The 16,988-nt window shown below is 40.5% G+C and overlaps 1 long non-coding RNA gene across 2 annotated transcripts; it reads right to left on the bottom strand.

The window, feature by feature from the left end:
• Window positions 1-1,092: 1,092 nt before the first annotated feature.
• Window positions 1,093-16,698, bottom strand: LOC101135242 (uncharacterized). Of its 2 annotated transcripts, none has more exons than XR_008674470.2 (3): window positions 15,806-16,698; window positions 8,900-9,032; window positions 1,093-1,665 (listed from the first exon to the last, which is right to left on the bottom strand). It is a non-coding gene; the product is annotated as an uncharacterized lncRNA (long non-coding RNA). The 2 variants fall into 2 exon arrangements; XR_008674468.2 differs by lacking the exon at window positions 1,093-1,665 and adding an exon at window positions 4,923-8,559.
• Window positions 16,699-16,988: the final 290 nt, after the last annotated feature.

Genomic DNA, 16,988 nt, shown 5'->3' with positions numbered 1-16,988 from the left:
TTGCCATAGTTTACTCAGCATTATCCTGGCAACTTCATTTCACTAGTGTCCAATTTTGTTTTTAGTTTCCTGGGATTCAAAACCAAAAGAAGGGAAAGGAGTGGCTAACATTCATGGTAACACTCGTATAATGCTCTAAAATTTATTTAAATAGCACTTCCACATTCACAGTAATTGCAGAAGTGATGAACACAGTTAAGAAGGACATGCTCTCCTTGGGGAATTAGAAGTAGGAGAGGCAGGATAATATTTGCTTTTATATGAGAAGTAAAATTATAGTGTTACATGTGCTTAATCATTGTAGGGACCTAAATCATTGCAGGTATCTGTTTATGACATTTGTTGGAAAAAACTGGGACAGGATACTGTTTTCCTTCCTTTAATAATTTTAAATCACCTCCTACATGACAGGCGCTGTGAGATGAATATCTCATACTTACATATACACACGCCTATTATTTCCACATCTCTGATTTTTCCCTGTACCCAGGGATTTACTTCTAGTCATAAAAGATGGCTTACCTTAGATTTCCTGCCATAAAGCTCCTTCCCTTTATACTAAGTCTTACTTTCTACAGTTGGCTTAAGAGACACATTTTATAATGAGAAAGCTAAAATGGAGTCTTGTTAAAGACATGCCCAAGACACACATACTAACAAGACGACTACTTCATTCCTTAATTTGTGGTCCATTGAGATGACTAATTGACATATAGATAGTTAGACAGATCAGTAGATACATAAATAGCTACATGGATGAAAGACAGATGATAAAGAGAGAGAGAGATGAAACACAGACGATAGAGAGAGATGAATAGTTTCTCACCCTTGGTGTACGAAGTGAGGAAGTCAAGGTAAAACAATGGCAAGCACTATGCCTCGGTCATAGTACCCACTTCAAATTGGAGAGCATGGACAAGTCAACCTTCTAGAAAGAAACAAGAGCCGTGTCAACTTTGTCATTCAAATAAATGTCCACAATGAATACTGTGCCTTCTTAAAGAACTTGGAGCTCAACATTTTGACATTTCATATAGTAGCTAGCACATTATGACCATGTAGTAGATGTTATAGTGAATTGTGTCCCCCAAAATTCATATGTTGAACCCCTAACCCCACTAACCTCAGAATGGGACTCTATTTGGAGACAGGGTCTTAAAGAGGTAATTAAGTTCAAATGAGGTCATTGCTGTGAGCGCTAATCCTATATGACTGGTGTTTTTTAAGGAGAGGAAATTAGGATACAGATGCACTCAGGGTGAAATCCGTGTAAGGTGAACTGGTGAAGGTGGCCATCTATAAGGCAAAGAGAAAGGCCTCAAGAGAAACCAACCCTGATGGCACCTTGATCTCAGACATCTAGCCGCCAGAATTGTGAGAAAATAAGTTTCTATTGTTTAAGCCACTGAGTCTAGGGTACTCTGTTATAGTAGCCCTAGCAAACTAATATAGTAAATATTTAAAAAATCAGCTTCTCTTCAATTTATTTGGAAAAAAAGAGACAGTATTACCAATACTTACATTTACGTAGTAAGGCAGCGTGGAAAATGGGTATATACTTGCTTTTGTCTGGGCCTGGGTTCAGCTCACTGGCTCTACCACTTACTAGCAATGCATGTAACCTTGGACAAATTACTGAATCTCTTTGTGCCTCAGTTTGCAGATCTGTAAAATGGGGTAATAATAGTACTTATCTTACAAAGTTGTTAGGAGGAATAAATGAATTAATAATATTTGAAAGCACTTAGAATAGTGCTTAACACATTGTGACCAATGCATAAATATGAAATACAACAGTTGGAAAGTATTGTGAAATCCAGTCTATAAAATCCTTTTAAATTCTAACAATTAAAAAAACATGTAAGTGTAGAGTATTCTTATTACAGTGAGAAAATATTTGTCACAGCATTCAGAGTTTCTAGTCTGTTTAGTAGAAGGGTTATTGGGTTGAGTTTGCATTTTGGGGAAGAGGGAATGTGCTCTAACGACGAAGATGGTCATGACCCATGCACCCTGATGTCAGTGATTGTGAACAATTTCCGCAGAGGATTTTAACATTTGCCAAAGCTTTGACACTTACTGGCTTTCCCCGCAACATTCATTGCCATGAGAACCATGGAGGGGGTACAGAATGTGTGCTGAAAAATGTTCACAGGTGCTATTTGCACATGACTTGCTGTAGAATGGGGGTAAACACAACTTGGTTTCTACTGGTCAAACTTTAACTCAAGATAAACTTGCTGACTGTGAAGTGTACCGCGTGATTGTTCAGTGTGTGACAGCAAACATAAACAGTCGGGGGAGCGGGGGCGTCCCAGGGTCCAGGGACCAGTGTGTGTATCTTTCAGGAAGGCCAGCCTGGCTGCAATCTGCTCTGGTCGGGCGGCACCCCGCAGCTTGCCTCTGCTTGTGTGTTGTCAATGAGGAACATCACATGGTTAACTGTGAATGTGTTTGGGGACTTAGAGCTCCCAGCCCACTGATTTTTAATACTCATTATGGTTTCTGCTTGGAAATCCTGAAGGACTGGCAACTGCCTAGATAGCAGTTTTGACCAACAGAATCTTAAACAGAAATGACCAGTCATGGAAAATGAGTTTTTTAAAAATTAACTGAAAAAAAATTTTAGACTCAGGGTATACTTGTGCAGGTATGTTAGAAGGGTATATTGCATAATGCTGGGGTTTGGGCTGCTATTGAATCCATCACCCCAATAGTGAACATAGTACCCAATAGGTAGTTTTTCAGCCCTTACCCCACTCCCTTTGTCTCCCCTTCTGGAATCCCCAGTGTCTACTGTTTCTGTCTCTATGTCCACGTATGCCTATTGTTTAGCTCTCATTTCTAAGTGAGAACATGACATTTGGTTTTCTGTTTCTATGTTAATTCACTTAGGATAATGGCATCCAGCTGCATCCATATTGTTGCAAAGGACATGATTTTATTCTTTTTTAGGGCTGCATAATATTCCATGGTACCACATTTTCTTTATCCAGCCCACCAGGAATGGGCATTTAGGTTGATTCCATCCTCTTTGCTATTGTGACTAGTGCAACTATAAACATCTGAGTGCAGGTATCTTTTTGACTTAACGATTTCTGTTCCTTTGGGTAGTTACCCAGTAGTGGGGTTGCTGGGTCAAATGGTAGTTCTATTTTTAGTTATTTGAGAAATCTCCATACTGTTTTCCATAGGGGTTGAACTAATTTACATTCCCAATAACAGTGTATAAGCATTCCTTTCTCTCCACATCCTTGCCAGGAGCTGAAATTTATTGATTTTTTTTTTCTTTTGAGACGTAGTCTCGCTCTGTCTCCCAGGCTGCAGTGCAGTGGTGTGATCTCAGCTCACTGCAACCTCCACCTCCCAGGTTCAAGTGATTCTTCTGCCTCGGCCTCCCGAGTGGTTGGGACTACAGGCACACGCCACCAGGCCTGGCTAATTTTTGTATTTTTAGTAGAGACGGGGTTTCACCATATTGGTCAGGCTGGTCTTGAACTCCTGATCTCGTGATCCGCCCACCTTGGCCTCCCGAAGTGCTGGGATTACAGGCTTGAGGCACCACCCCCAGCCTATTGACTTTTTAATAGCCATTCTCACTGGTGTGAGATGGTATCTCATTGTGGTTTTAATTTGCATTTCTCTGATGATTAGTGATATTGAGTATTTTCTCATATGTGTGTTGGCCACTTGCATGTATTCTTTTGAGATGTGTCTATTCATGTCCTTTGCCCACTTGGAAAATGAGTTTTATAAACCAATTGGGAAAAGAGGAAAGTGTCATCAATAGGGAGGTAGCACCTGAGATAGATTTTGGAGGATATGACTTCTCTGAGATCAAACTTGCCTTTGATACACTGGGAACATTTTTATGAGCATAAAAATTCTAAAAGAGACTTGAAACATTTTTCTCTCATGTCAGTTCAATCCATGGAGCTATTAAAATTTTCGAAACTTCAGGGCAAGAAAGATATATATCATCTGAATGTAAGCATTTGAGTAAGCAATCTCTGCCAGGGGTGGGGCGGGTAGGTTGACAATACTTAATATATATTTTTATTTACATAGAACTGAGCCATTGCTAGCCTCACATATCTAGAAAATAGCTTAGAAACAATGAATTTTTTAAAAAATAAAACAACACTTGAGAGACGCTTTTCTTATGCTTTTCTCAGAGAAGAACCAGCCCTCAGTTCCTGACTTGAAAAGCATTTATGTTTATTGCACACATATCCTTAACCAGTGTGAGTTTCTCTATGCCCACAGCAATTTAGAAATAGAAAATCAGCATTAGGGAGAAGGCTTTGCATAGTCTTGCACACTAACAAGAAGTAACTGCTGATGGCCCAAAGAAGAGAGCAACAGAAAAAAAAATGTAAAAAACAGACAGGCACAAGAATTCCAAAAGGCACAGTAATTTGGGACCTCTCAGGTGTGCAGGCAAATATCTCTCTCTCTCTCTTTCTCTCTCTCTGTGTGTGTGTGTGTGTGTGTGTGTGTGTGTGTGTGTGTGTGTCTTTCTCTCTCACTTCTCTTTCTCTCTCCCCCCAACCATGGCCTAAACCTATTATTTTTTATCTGATAGCAGTGAAATCGTTCTTTTTGTGATAACGTTACAACCAAAAAAAGAAAAAAATAAGTTAAATAAAGTTCCTCCACTCTTTAAGAAAGCAGGGGTGGTTGAATTACATTTTAGAAAGTGTTCTGCCAAAATCTTTTCTTTTGTTCCTTCTTTCTTCCCTTCCTCCCTCCATTCCTTTTCTTTCTTTCTTTTTCTTTTCTTTCTTTCTTTCTTTTCCTCCCTCCCTCCCTCCCTCCCTTCCTTCCTTCCTCCCTCTCTCACTCTCCCTTTTTCTCTTTCTTTCTTTCCTTCCCTTCCTTCCTTCCTTTCTCCCTCCCTCCCTCCTTCTCTCTCCCCCTCTTTTTTCTCTTTCTTTTTCTTTCTTTCTCTCTTTTTCTTCTTTCTTTCTTCTTTCTTTCTTTGTTTCTTGTTTCTTTCTTTCTTTCTTTCTTTCTTTTTATTTCTCTCTCTCTCCCTCCCTCCTTCTCCTTCCTTCTTCCCTCCCTCTCTGCCCACCTCCCTTCTTTCCTTCCTTCCTTTCTTTCTTTTGGTGCTTTGAACAACCAGCTCTTACTTGCCTAGAACTCAGCAATCCAGAATGGCTACAAAGCAAGCTGAGATTTTATGGTGTTTGTGCCACCATTTGCCAGTATATAGATGTGGGATTACACGCTGTGTGATCAATGTTAGTTCCTATCCTTTAAGAATCGTCTCATGATTTTTAAGTTTCTGAACAGCCGAACGATTGTTGAAGATACTGTCACTTGAAAGGAAAAGAAATAAGGAGAAAAAAATGAATGGAGGGAATTGTTAGATGATATGTTAGAACAAACATGACATCATCAACATAGTGGGAGGGTAAAAGGGAGTTCCCTTAAGGCACAAACAAAATTTCAACGTCCCATTTATTTTTACTTTTAGTTTAGTTCACAGACTTCAAAACCTGCTCATTATCACCAAATGCTCTTTCAAATCATGAAATACTGAAAGAAAAACCTAAGTCACCTCCACATATGATATATAAGAAATGTTGGCACATCCAGATCTTCCTAAGGAAAGAGAGTTTGACTACAGCAATGTTGAATGCAAGCCTTATCAATTGCATCCTTCCTTCCTTCTTCCCACTCATAATACACACATATGCCCCTTGTATGTTAGGAACATTGTACTGGAGGGAATGTATAAAAACTCTTAGTTAATTCTTCTCTGAGGGCTTGCTATCAGCCAGGTACAGGGTTAAAGTACAAATACTTGATTATCACTTGACCACACCCTTGTGAGGAAACTGATGCTCAAGAAATTTAAGTAAAGTTTCTGAAAGACACACAGCTTGCAAACAACAGAGATGGGATTTAAAACAAGGTTGTTTATTAACCACTGGGCTCCACTACCTGCCAATGGGGTGTAAATAGTGATCCCTGGAAATAAATGACCCCCATTTTCTTAAAGGGCAGGGATAGGTTGAGAAAAATAGCCACTTTGATGGTATAGACCTGGAATGCGTGGAGGACCTTTGCACTACGCAGAATGGAATTGCTGGGCCCACTGATGTCGCTTAATAATTGACAGATGGCCTGTCTAAGTGACTCACATGCAACTCAGATTTCAGGGCTGGAAAGGCCATGGGCTAATGTGGAAAGGAGGTGCATCCCTGGGCAGCTTCTGTGGCCAACCACCCTGTTTAGACAGCTCTCCGTTCACAGAGAGCTTTCTGCTACAGTGAGCAAAATGTTTACAACCTGATCCCAACTTTTATCATACATCGAGAGGCTGCCTGTAACCAAATCACCCCTGCCCTGGGCAATGTGCTCTGTGTACAGATCTCCATCAGTCACACAACAGGTGCTTAATTCTTGGTGACAAAAGGTGACCTCAATTTCTTTAAAGATATAGCAAGCCCTAAGGATCCAATTATATGGGGATTGGGCCAAGTGATCCTAGAGGCCTTGCCTTCCACTATTTTGAGGTATGTACAAAATGCAGATAAAGGAATTGGAAAATAGAAATATGTAAACTGGGAGAAGAGAGAGAGAGGAGAAATTGACTTCTGAAATTATTAGCCTGTCAACCTAACATTGGAGAAATATAGCAACCATTGACGAAAATATCAAGTTGTCAGCACTTAAACAGAATGCTAAGAAAGCACTAAGCTGTACAACCCTGTAACACACCAAGCCTCTTGGACTAACACAATTTCCTTATGAGACAAAATGGAAGATGATGAAGCTGCAAATGCTTCGCCTCCACACTTCAGTGAGACCAGGCTAAGCAGGTGGGCCTGAGTCCTAGATACTTGGGCAAAGGTTAGACTCCTTAGGAATAAGCTTGGGTGAGTTTGCCAAATCTTTGGTAATGGTTCATTCTTTAGCATTACAGGACAGTCACAAGTACCTAGAACATGAGCTTCTTGCCTTCACCTTGCAGACCTGACATTGTTGCTTTTTTGTGGTCTCCTGACTCTTAGGCGTAAAGTCAGAGGCCAACACTTATTGAGTAAGTGCTCAATAACATTGGTTGATGGAAATAATAGGTGCTCTGTAAGTACCTGCTCTTTGAGTCATTAATGCTTGAAAACACAGTATTTAATCATAATACTCCACCTCACTACACTAAAGCCAAAACACAGTGTCCACATTTCTGATTTAGGGAGAACATTCATCATTTTTAAAAAAAGTACATAAATACCATAACCTTCAAAATTATTGAGATTTTTGACATTAAAAGCAATACAGAGTCATTGTAGAAAAATCTTAGAACACTAAAATATAGGCCAGGCGCGGTGGCTCATGCCTGTAATCCCAACAGTTTGGGAGGCCAAGCAGGGTGGATCATGAGGTCAAGAGATCGAGACCATCCTGGCCAACATGATGAAACCCATCTCCACTAAAAATAGCAAAATTATCTGGGCACGGTGGTGCGCACCTGTAGTCCCAGCTACTCGGGAGGTTGAGGCAGGAGAATCGCTTGAACCTGGGAGGCAGAGGTTGCAGTGAGCTGAGATCATGCCACTGCACTCCAGCCTGGGCAACAGAGTGAGAATCCATCTCAAAAAAATAAAAAAAATACTAAAAAATACAAAGAACCAGAAACAATCACCTGTAATCTCATAATCCTGCCACTTAGAGATAATGAGTTAACATTTTAGTGTATTTCTTTCCAATTTTTTCACATATATTATATATACACACACATTCATACATATTTAAAATTATAATTGTATGGAATATATGGCTGTATATCTGTCTTTTTCATGGAATGTTATAGATTGGGCATTTTCATTGATCAACAGCCATCTCTGAAAATATGATTTTTACATATCTACACAGCATTCCATCATCTGAATGGACTATGATTAATTTAAGTGTTTCCTCATTTTTTGTATATTGGGTTTTTTTTCCCAAATTTTCCTATAGTCTAAGGAATGCTTCAGTGAACATGCTTATCCATTAATCATTCTACACATTTCTGATGATTTTGTTAAGATAAATATCCACAAGCAGAATTACTAGGACAAGGGAATATAAACACTTTTATGGCTCTTGTTATACATTTCTCAAAATATTTTTTAAATTATTCTTTTCTACATCTCTATTTTATTTTATTTTAGATTCGGGGGTACATATGCATGTTTTCAGGGGGTACATGTACATAGGCATGGGCATATTGCATAACAGTGGGATTGGGCTTCTAGTGTACTTGTTACCCAGATGGTGAACATAGGCCAGGTGCGGTGGCTCTCATGTGTAATCCCAGCACTTTGGGAGGCCGAGGTGGGCGGATCACTTGAGGTCAGGAGTTTGAGATCAGCCTGCCCAACATGGCGAAACCCTGTCTCTACTAAAAATACAAAAATTAGCCAGGCGTGGTGGCGCAGGCCTGTAGTCCCAGCTACTGAGGAGGCTGAGGCAGGAGAATCACTTGAACCTGGTGGGCAGAGGTTGCAGTGAGCCGGGATCGCGCCATTGCACTCCAGGCTGGGCGACAAAGCGAGACTCCGTCTCAAAAAAGAAGAAGAAGAAGAAAAAAAAGATAGTGAACATAGTACCTAACAGGTAATTTTTGAACCCTTGCCCCTCTCCCATTCTCCCCTACTTTGGAATCCACAGTGTCTATGATCTCCATCTTCATGCCCAAGTGTACCCATTGTTTAGCTCCCACTTATAAGTGAGAACACACGATATTTGAGATCAAAAGGAAGTTGTGGAGAGAAATGACACGTTTGGTTCTGTGTTTTTAGCCCTATTGCCTCCTTTCGTCCAGCCCAGGCCAGTATACCCATTTGTCATCTTTAGGCTTGTTCGTCCTGTTGATCGTGCCCTGCATCTCAAGAGAACTCACCCTAGAGAGGTCTCCGTTATCCACGGTCTGTGTTGCTTCGTTCACACGTGGGGCCTGTGATCCGGGGGTCCCATGCATCCTGATGCACCCTTTGTGGAAACAGGAATTGCTCTGCAGAGAGTTGGTTTCAAGGCTAGAACAAACCCTACAATCATTGGCCTATTGTCTAAAAAAGTAAGTAAACATACACAAGAAAGATTGATTCCATTGAATTAAAAATCCTAAATTACTTTCTGACCCTTTGGAGGTATTTCTGCACAGCTCTTCCCAGCATTCTAGCAGATTTCAGAAACTCAAGGGACATTTTTAGCCACAGAAAAAGTTGTTGAATCCAAAAAACTCAATGAGGATCATTTTCAAATATAGTGTTCTGTTACATGCAACGATAACCTGAAGTTAGGATTATTTCAATTGTTTCTTTTATGTAGTAAAATACTAAGTTTGGTGTTTACTTTAAAAGGTAGGTGGGATTTCTAATTGCATTTAATCTGATGATTAAAATAATCAGATTTTGCCCTTTTTTTCCGAAAATTTACTTTGCAATAAGCACAGACTACATTCATGTTAATCATAAATGCTCTCCTCCCCTTTCCAGGTAAGCTGAATTTTAATTATTATAATAGGTGGATTTTCTTAAGCGTTTCTCCTTATCCTTCCTTATGGCCTACTTTCCCATCTTACTTTACTTTTTCCCCCTTCATCTTCTATGTTATACAAAACATATTCTGAAAAATTTATGCAAAATAATTTAATATTATATGTAAACAGCATCATCAAATATATTCCCACATTTCAGGAATTTGGATGGAAGTTCCTGCTGATAGATTCATAGAGTCAAAGGAAAAAAAAAAGATTTAGTTGGGAGCTTGGGATATTAAACATAATTCCCTCATTTGAGTAAGGAAACCGGAGCCCAGAGAGGTGAGCCTTTGGGTTTGTCATTTGATCAAGTGTACAGAGCAGGAGCAATAATAAACATAATAACTGACTTCTTTACAGCCCTTTACACTTTATAAAACACATTCACATTCAACATTTACAGGTATCGCAATTCTGGCCTTTCAGTAAATGAAACGCCCCTGTGCTCTATTTACCTCCAGGAGACCAATGTGGCTGATTTTATATTTGGTATTATTTCATTTATTGGCTGCTGCTGATGGCAGCACCCTTCACCTGGAGACTCGGAGGCATTTCAGATGGATTCATGTATGAAACAGCAGGCTAACTAACACTTTGGGTGGGCCGATGTTAAATGGAGAGTAACATATCCTGCCCTGCCAGTGAAAAAACCACAGCCACATCTGAGGGGCAGAATCCCAGTGTCAGTGGGATTTGAAGATTTGTAAAAAGCTGTTACTGGTCACGTCTGCCATTTGGGAATCCAAGGACCAGATTAAATCTCAAAGAAACCCAAAGTTGTGCTCTTCAATGGCCAAGGCTGGGTTTCTCCAATGAAAGCATCAAATCAGATGTCTTTGTCAGTTACGTCTTCATGGAAGGTGATGGTAAGGACTTACATGACATCATAAAATAAGGTTAATCATGGCTGGGTGCGGTGGCTCACACCTGTAATCCCAGCAATTTGGGAAGCTGAGGTGGGTGGATCACGAGGTCAGGAGTTCGAGACCAGCCTGACCAACATGGTGAAACTCTGTCTCCACTAAAAATACAAAAATTAGCTGGACGTGGTGGTGCATGCCTATAATCCTAGCTACTCAGGGGGGCGAGGCAGGAGAATCGCTTGAACCTGGGAGGCAGAGGTTGCCGTGAGCTGAGATCGTGCCACTACACTCCAGCCTGGGTGACAAAGCAAGACTCCGTTTCAAAAAAAAATAAAATAACATAACGTTATTGACTTATCTGAGATAGTTTTCCTATGAATTTATTGACATTTTCAACATTTAATTGAGCATTTCTGGTTTTCAGGCACAGAGGGAGGGATGTGGAGGAGAACAAGGCATGACGCTGTCCTGAAAGTGCTCCTAGTCTGGTAGGCACATCTGTCCTGCCACGTCTCCAGGATCTATCTTGAGTTGTTGCCGTGCTGCACTTCCTTTGTAGATGACGGCACAGTTCATTATGACTCTTCGGAATATCTCAGCCTTTTCATCCATGTAGTGAGTTTTGCATCAGACATTTACTCTTAACAGGGTGGATTAGTTTCTTAGAACTGTCATAACAAATTACCACAAACTGAGTGGCTTAAAGCAACACAAATTTATTCTCATAATTCTGGAGTCTAGAAGTCCAAAAGCAAAGTGCCGCCAGGGTCAGGCTCTTTCTGATGGCTCTAGGGGAGGGTCAGTCCCATGCCTTTCTCTTAGCTTCTGGTGTGGCTCACGGCCCTTGACATTTTTTGGCTTGTAGATGCATCACTCCAATCTCTGTCTCAATTGTCACACCATGTTCTCCTTATGTCTCTTCCTTGCTTCTCATGAGGACACCAGTCATGTTGGCGGAGGCCCACCCTAATTCAGTATCACCTCATCTTTGCTTGATTACATTTATAAGACCATATTTTCAAATAAGGTCACATTCACAGGTACCGTGGGTTGGGTCATCAACAGAGCTTTCTAGAGGGTACAATTCCACGCATAACAGGGGATTCGAGTCATCCAAACCCTTTCTCAGCAGAGACAGTAAAAGTACTTTCCCCTTCAGCTGCCAGATTGCAGTTTCATATGGCTGTGCTCACAATAAAGCAGAAAGGCCAGGGTTCCTTGAGCTCCAGAGTGGGCCACAGATGGTTAAAACAATGTGGAACATGTTTTCAGGGGAGAGAGGACAGAGCAGCCTAAAGTGGTCCTTCCAATAAGTGACATTGCATGTGTCCCTCTCGCTTTCATCTTTATGTGTGTATCACACATTATCCTTCATCCTAATGTCTTTTTCTCCTTGTTCCAGTGAAGCGGCAAAGAGAGTAAAAGTGCTGAGCTCCTGCTGTAAGTCAGGTGCCATTCGTGCCCCCCAATCCATTTGGACTGCTCACTGTCCATTCTCTGTGACAGGGGTTACAGCCACTGTCCTGATAGATCCTGTTTTGCTACTCTTAATTGAGTTTGAATGGCCTACCTGGTAGAGCTTTCATTTAGGCAGCAGAGTGCACATCTTGTTTCCATTTCAATCATTTGCATTGGAAGTGCTTTTTCCCCCTAATGAATACATAGTCATAAAGAATCCAGTTCAGCCTGTCGTGCTGTTGCCACTGGCATCAGCTGGAAGGCTGGCAAGTAATGATCCCACCTGGAAGAGCACAAAGCAGTCAGCCCCTGTGCTCTGTACCGTGTAACTCACCCATACCGCGGCCCTTGTTCATTCCAGCATGGCTCCTACTTCACATGTGGGGCTGTTTCTGTTTCTATTCATTCTGTGTGATGCCTTGCTTGACCCAACATCATGAATGGAAAATTGTGATGGGCCTAATCCCTTCACTCTGCATTCTCCAGGGAAGGTGTTGGTCTCAACAGGAGCTAAAGTTTTCCTGGGAAAGGAGAGCCACGAGAGAGAAGTTTTCCTTTCCCCATAGGTGGTCCCCAGCACAGAGGCAGGAAGGTTTATGCACAAAACTGTAGGAAGAATGATTGCCTTTTCTGGCCATCAGATTGTGACTTAGCTTCTTGTGGCAAGTGGCACTTCATTGGGTGTTCTAAAGACACATTCATCATAGTCCCTGCTCATTGGTAACATAATATCTAATATGAACTGCAAGGACAAGACAAACATATAAAGAACATTTAGGCAACTAAAGAAGTATACTAAAAAATCTTTAGATTGTGTATAGGCAAAAGGAAACTGCATTTTCTGATAAAAGAATTCAAGTTGTAAGAGCTCCTTTGGGGAGGAATGGCCATCTTTCTTCCAATTACAGAAAATTTTGTAGCAAACTAATTTAAAAAAATCTTTATATCCTAATTCATTTAGTAACAAATTAAGTGTATAGTCAAGATTCTTAGTTTCAAGTGAGAGAAATGAAACTCAAATAAGGGCAATATATTTGTTTATGTACCTGAAAATGCTCAGGCTAAACACAGTGGCTCATGCGTGTAATTCATTTACTTTGGGAGACCAAGGTGGGAAGATCACTTGAGGCCAGAAGTTCAAGACCAGCCTGGGCAACATAACATGACCTCATCTCTACAAAAAAAAAAAAAAAAAAAAAATCCCTGGGCACAGTGGCACATGCCTGTAGTCCCAGCTACTTGGGAGGCTGAGGCAGGAGAATCATTTGAGCCTAGGAGTTGAGGCTGCAGTCAGCCATGATTGCACCAATGCACTCTAGCTTAGGCAACAGAACAAGACCCTGTCTCTAAAAAAAAGAAAAAAAAAAGTTCAAGGGTGGTTCCAGATCCTTGAAAAATGTCTTCAGGAATATTCTCCAGGCTTTAGCTTTGCCTTCTTCTCTCTTGATTTCATTCTCAAGCAGGCAATCACTATTTTTTTGACAAGATGTCCACCAGAAGCTCCAGGCTAATTTTCTATAGGTTTAACCACCCCAGAAGAGAATTTATCCTTTCCAATACTTCTAGCATAACCCCTGTGGCTGACAATGTTGGTTCTGATAAGCTCAGCATGTAACATATACTCATTCTTGAATCACCAGCATGGTTAAAATTCTCATTGGCCAGACTTGGACCACATGCCCCACCCCTGGGGTTAGGGGTAAGAGTCAACCCCACCAGAAAACAAAGACTGAGAGTCAGGGAGGGGTGGTTCTTTAAAAGAAAACTAGGGTCTTGGTATCACAGGAGGAAGTGGATGTTGATCAAGCCAAAGTCCCAGATGCCCATGACACTATACAAAAAGAATGTACATTGTTCTGAGATGCTGATTAAGAAATACAAATCAACCTCCGCTTTTGAAAGTAGTTTTAAAAGAGGTCAACTTGCAGTGTCTTTCATGGAATTTCTGATTACTTTGAGCTAGTAATCAAGTCAACAATAAATTCTTTGTTTCTCTTGCAAACCCACATTGTCTAGGAACATTTCCTGTTAATATCTATTTTAGAGTATTACATGAGTCTTGAGTCCTTCTTTCAGGAATAAAGGTAACAAACTGACAGAGATAAAAAACAAACAAAAAAAAGTGGTGGGGTAATTTTAAAATTTTTATGTCATAATTTCCTTCAGCAGGAAATTCTATTTGGCTGAGTGATTTTTGAACAGAGAGCAAATAATCATTTAGATATTTTTTCTCTCTCTTTTTTTGAGACAGAGTCTTGTTCTATTGTCTAGGCTGGAGTGCAGTGGCGTGATCTCGGCTCACTGCAAGTTCCACCTCCCGGGTTCACGCCATTGTGCTGCCTCAACCTCCTGAGTAGCTGGAACTACAGGTGCCTGCCACCGTGCCCGTCTAATTTTTTGTATTTTTAGTAGAGATGGGGTTTCACCGTGTTAGCCAGGATGGTCTCCATCTCATGACCTTGTGATCTGCCCACTTTGGCCTCCCAAAGTGCTGGGATTACAGGCGTGAGCCACCGTGCCTGGCCTAGATTTTTTTAAAAAGATAAAAAACAATCACTATGTTTAGTACATGTAATGAAAAAAATATGAAAGAAACTCTCTCATGGGCTAGATACTGCCATTTTCTGGGATGGCACTATAATGTCTATCTCCAGTTCTAATTTTCTTTTTCACCTCAAAATTTTATTATTCACTGTGACTTATATTTGATTTGTTGGATTCTTAATAATGGCTAAATTTAATTCCACTTTTTCTCTCTTTATAATCAGGGCCAGGTTTTTAAAAAGAAATCCACACACTATAAATCCAAAAACCAAGTTATATTAAAAGTCAGATTTTCGACTGCATGGAGGGTCAGCGCCCCCAACTCCTGCACTAGTCACAGGTCAACTATATATGTGTACACATGCACATACATCTAGTGTTTATATATATTCAAATGTACATACATGTTTGCTGTATTTTTCATAATGTAATGAGTGCTTCCTATGCAGCAGGCACTGTGTTGTACTGGAGACCATCTTTGCCTCACGGAGCTTACATTTTAGTTGGGGAGATAGTGACAAACAAATGAATAAATACATCAACCAGATGATTAAAGACTGTGATCAGAGCCATGTAGGAAGTAAACACGGTGGTGAGACAGACGAAAGCTGGGAGAGCCCATTGTAGATGGGAGGTCAGAGAACCTCCCTGAAAAGGTAACATCTTCAGGAGGGCCTCATGGACGTGAATGATCAGTCACTACAGCAGAACAGAAGGCAGGCCAGTGTAATTGTGGTGGGGTCATTGGGGTAGGCAGGAGACAAATCAAGCAGGGCTTCATAAACCATGGTAGAAATATAAATTCAATTCTAAAGTAAACTGGAAGTCATGAAGGGATTCATAGCCAAGAAGTGGCATAACTTGATTCAAATCTTAAAATGGTCACTTTTGCTCCTATAGAAAGAACGTGTGTCTCTATGAGAAATGAAATAGAGGCTTAAACAAGAGATTCCTCCAATATAAAAGCACTGTGGATGGGGTTAAGGGTCCCAGATGGGCCCAACAGCTCCACATCCATCAGAAACCTAGTCTTCTCTATCACCCTACCCCATTGTCCTAGAAAATGGCTTCCATTCACAGAAGTGCAAGATGGCCAGAGCAATTCCTGACATTTTGTCTGAGTTCTGAACTATAAAAGAAAGGGAACAAAAGACAACAGAAGTGTTCCCATCCCGTCCAAATCAGCTTCCTTGAAGCATCCTGTTTCAAAGTCATACAAAACACTTCTGCTTACATCTCATTGGCCAGAATTTAGTTACATGGTTACACTTAGCAGGGGAGGTGAGGAAACATGGTCTCTCACTTATGATGTCTACGTCAGTAAGATACTTACAGCTATCAGAACAAGCAACTAAAATACGCTTAATGGCTCAAACATGATACAGGATTACTTCTCACTCACATGAAGTCCAAAATGATGTTCTGGATTGGCAGGTGGTTTTCCTCCAAGCAAGGATCTAAGGACCCAGGTTTCTTCTATCTTGTGCCTCTTTCACCTTCAACACTTGTCTTCCAAGATCTTGTTACTTATCTGCATTAAGCTGTGGAAAGATAAAGAGTATAGAGAATCATCGTGAGTTTCTGTAGGCCAGGACTACTGAAGTGTGAGTAGAAGGGACACATCACTTCCACTCACTAATGGCCAGAACTCAAACACACAGCTGCATATAACTGCAAGGGAGGCTGAGAAATGGCATCTGGTTGTGCCCAAGAAGAAGACCTGGGCTCATGACATGACCAGCCAGCAGCCTCTACCACTGGGGAAATGAGTCCAGCCAAAAACTAGGGTTCTGTTACAAAGAAAGAACCTTGGGAGACAGGTGGCAGTTTGTGTCACAGGAGGCAACAGTGGAAACAGAAGACCAGTTCCACTAAAGAGCTAGCAAGCAAATAAATACTTGCCATCTGCCAGCAATGAGAGGGCACACTTAGAACCAGAAGATGACATAGTTCTACTGCAGATTCTGTTTTGCAATGACACTTCTGCAAAAATATCTCAAGGATTTGCCTTCAGCCTACAAAACATTCTCAAAATGAAATTGCTATGATTAGTCAATTTAATTTGTATTTATTATTTGATTTTTATTAATATTATAGAAAGCTTTTTAACAGTCTAGATGTGCTCCATAATCAGATATTAAGGCCTTACAGGTTTGGCCATATAGAGAGAAATATAGTATTAGTGACATAACATTGCTGCAAACCCAACTGAAGAAATTCCTGGTTGTGAGCTTTTACATATAATGTGTTCATTTTGAAATAATACTTTTATGTTCCAAATTTCTGTTTCCATTGATCATTTATTAATTTTTTTTATCTTGAGTTTTATTTAATCTACAAAATATACTACTGCAAGAGAGAAGGGTACTGGCTGGGGGAGTACCCAATGCTCACAACCATTCTCACTCAAATAATTAATATCTGGTGAACATTTACTATGATGTTCTAGGACAGCTTAGTGGGTCCAGCATAATTGTAGATCCTGGAAAGGATAGACCAGCAGGCCTTAAAAATATAAAGGAGAGAAAAAAAAAACATAATGACACTAGGAGGAGAATGAGTAGATTTCAACATATGTGAATCAA

The sequence above is a fragment of the Gorilla gorilla genome, chromosome 1 (genome assembly GCF_029281585.2).
Source record: "Gorilla gorilla gorilla isolate KB3781 chromosome 1, NHGRI_mGorGor1-v2.1_pri, whole genome shotgun sequence".
Classification (NCBI taxonomy): domain Eukaryota; kingdom Metazoa; phylum Chordata; class Mammalia; order Primates; family Hominidae; genus Gorilla; species Gorilla gorilla.
This window is presented reverse-complemented; position numbering and strand designations above follow the sequence as displayed.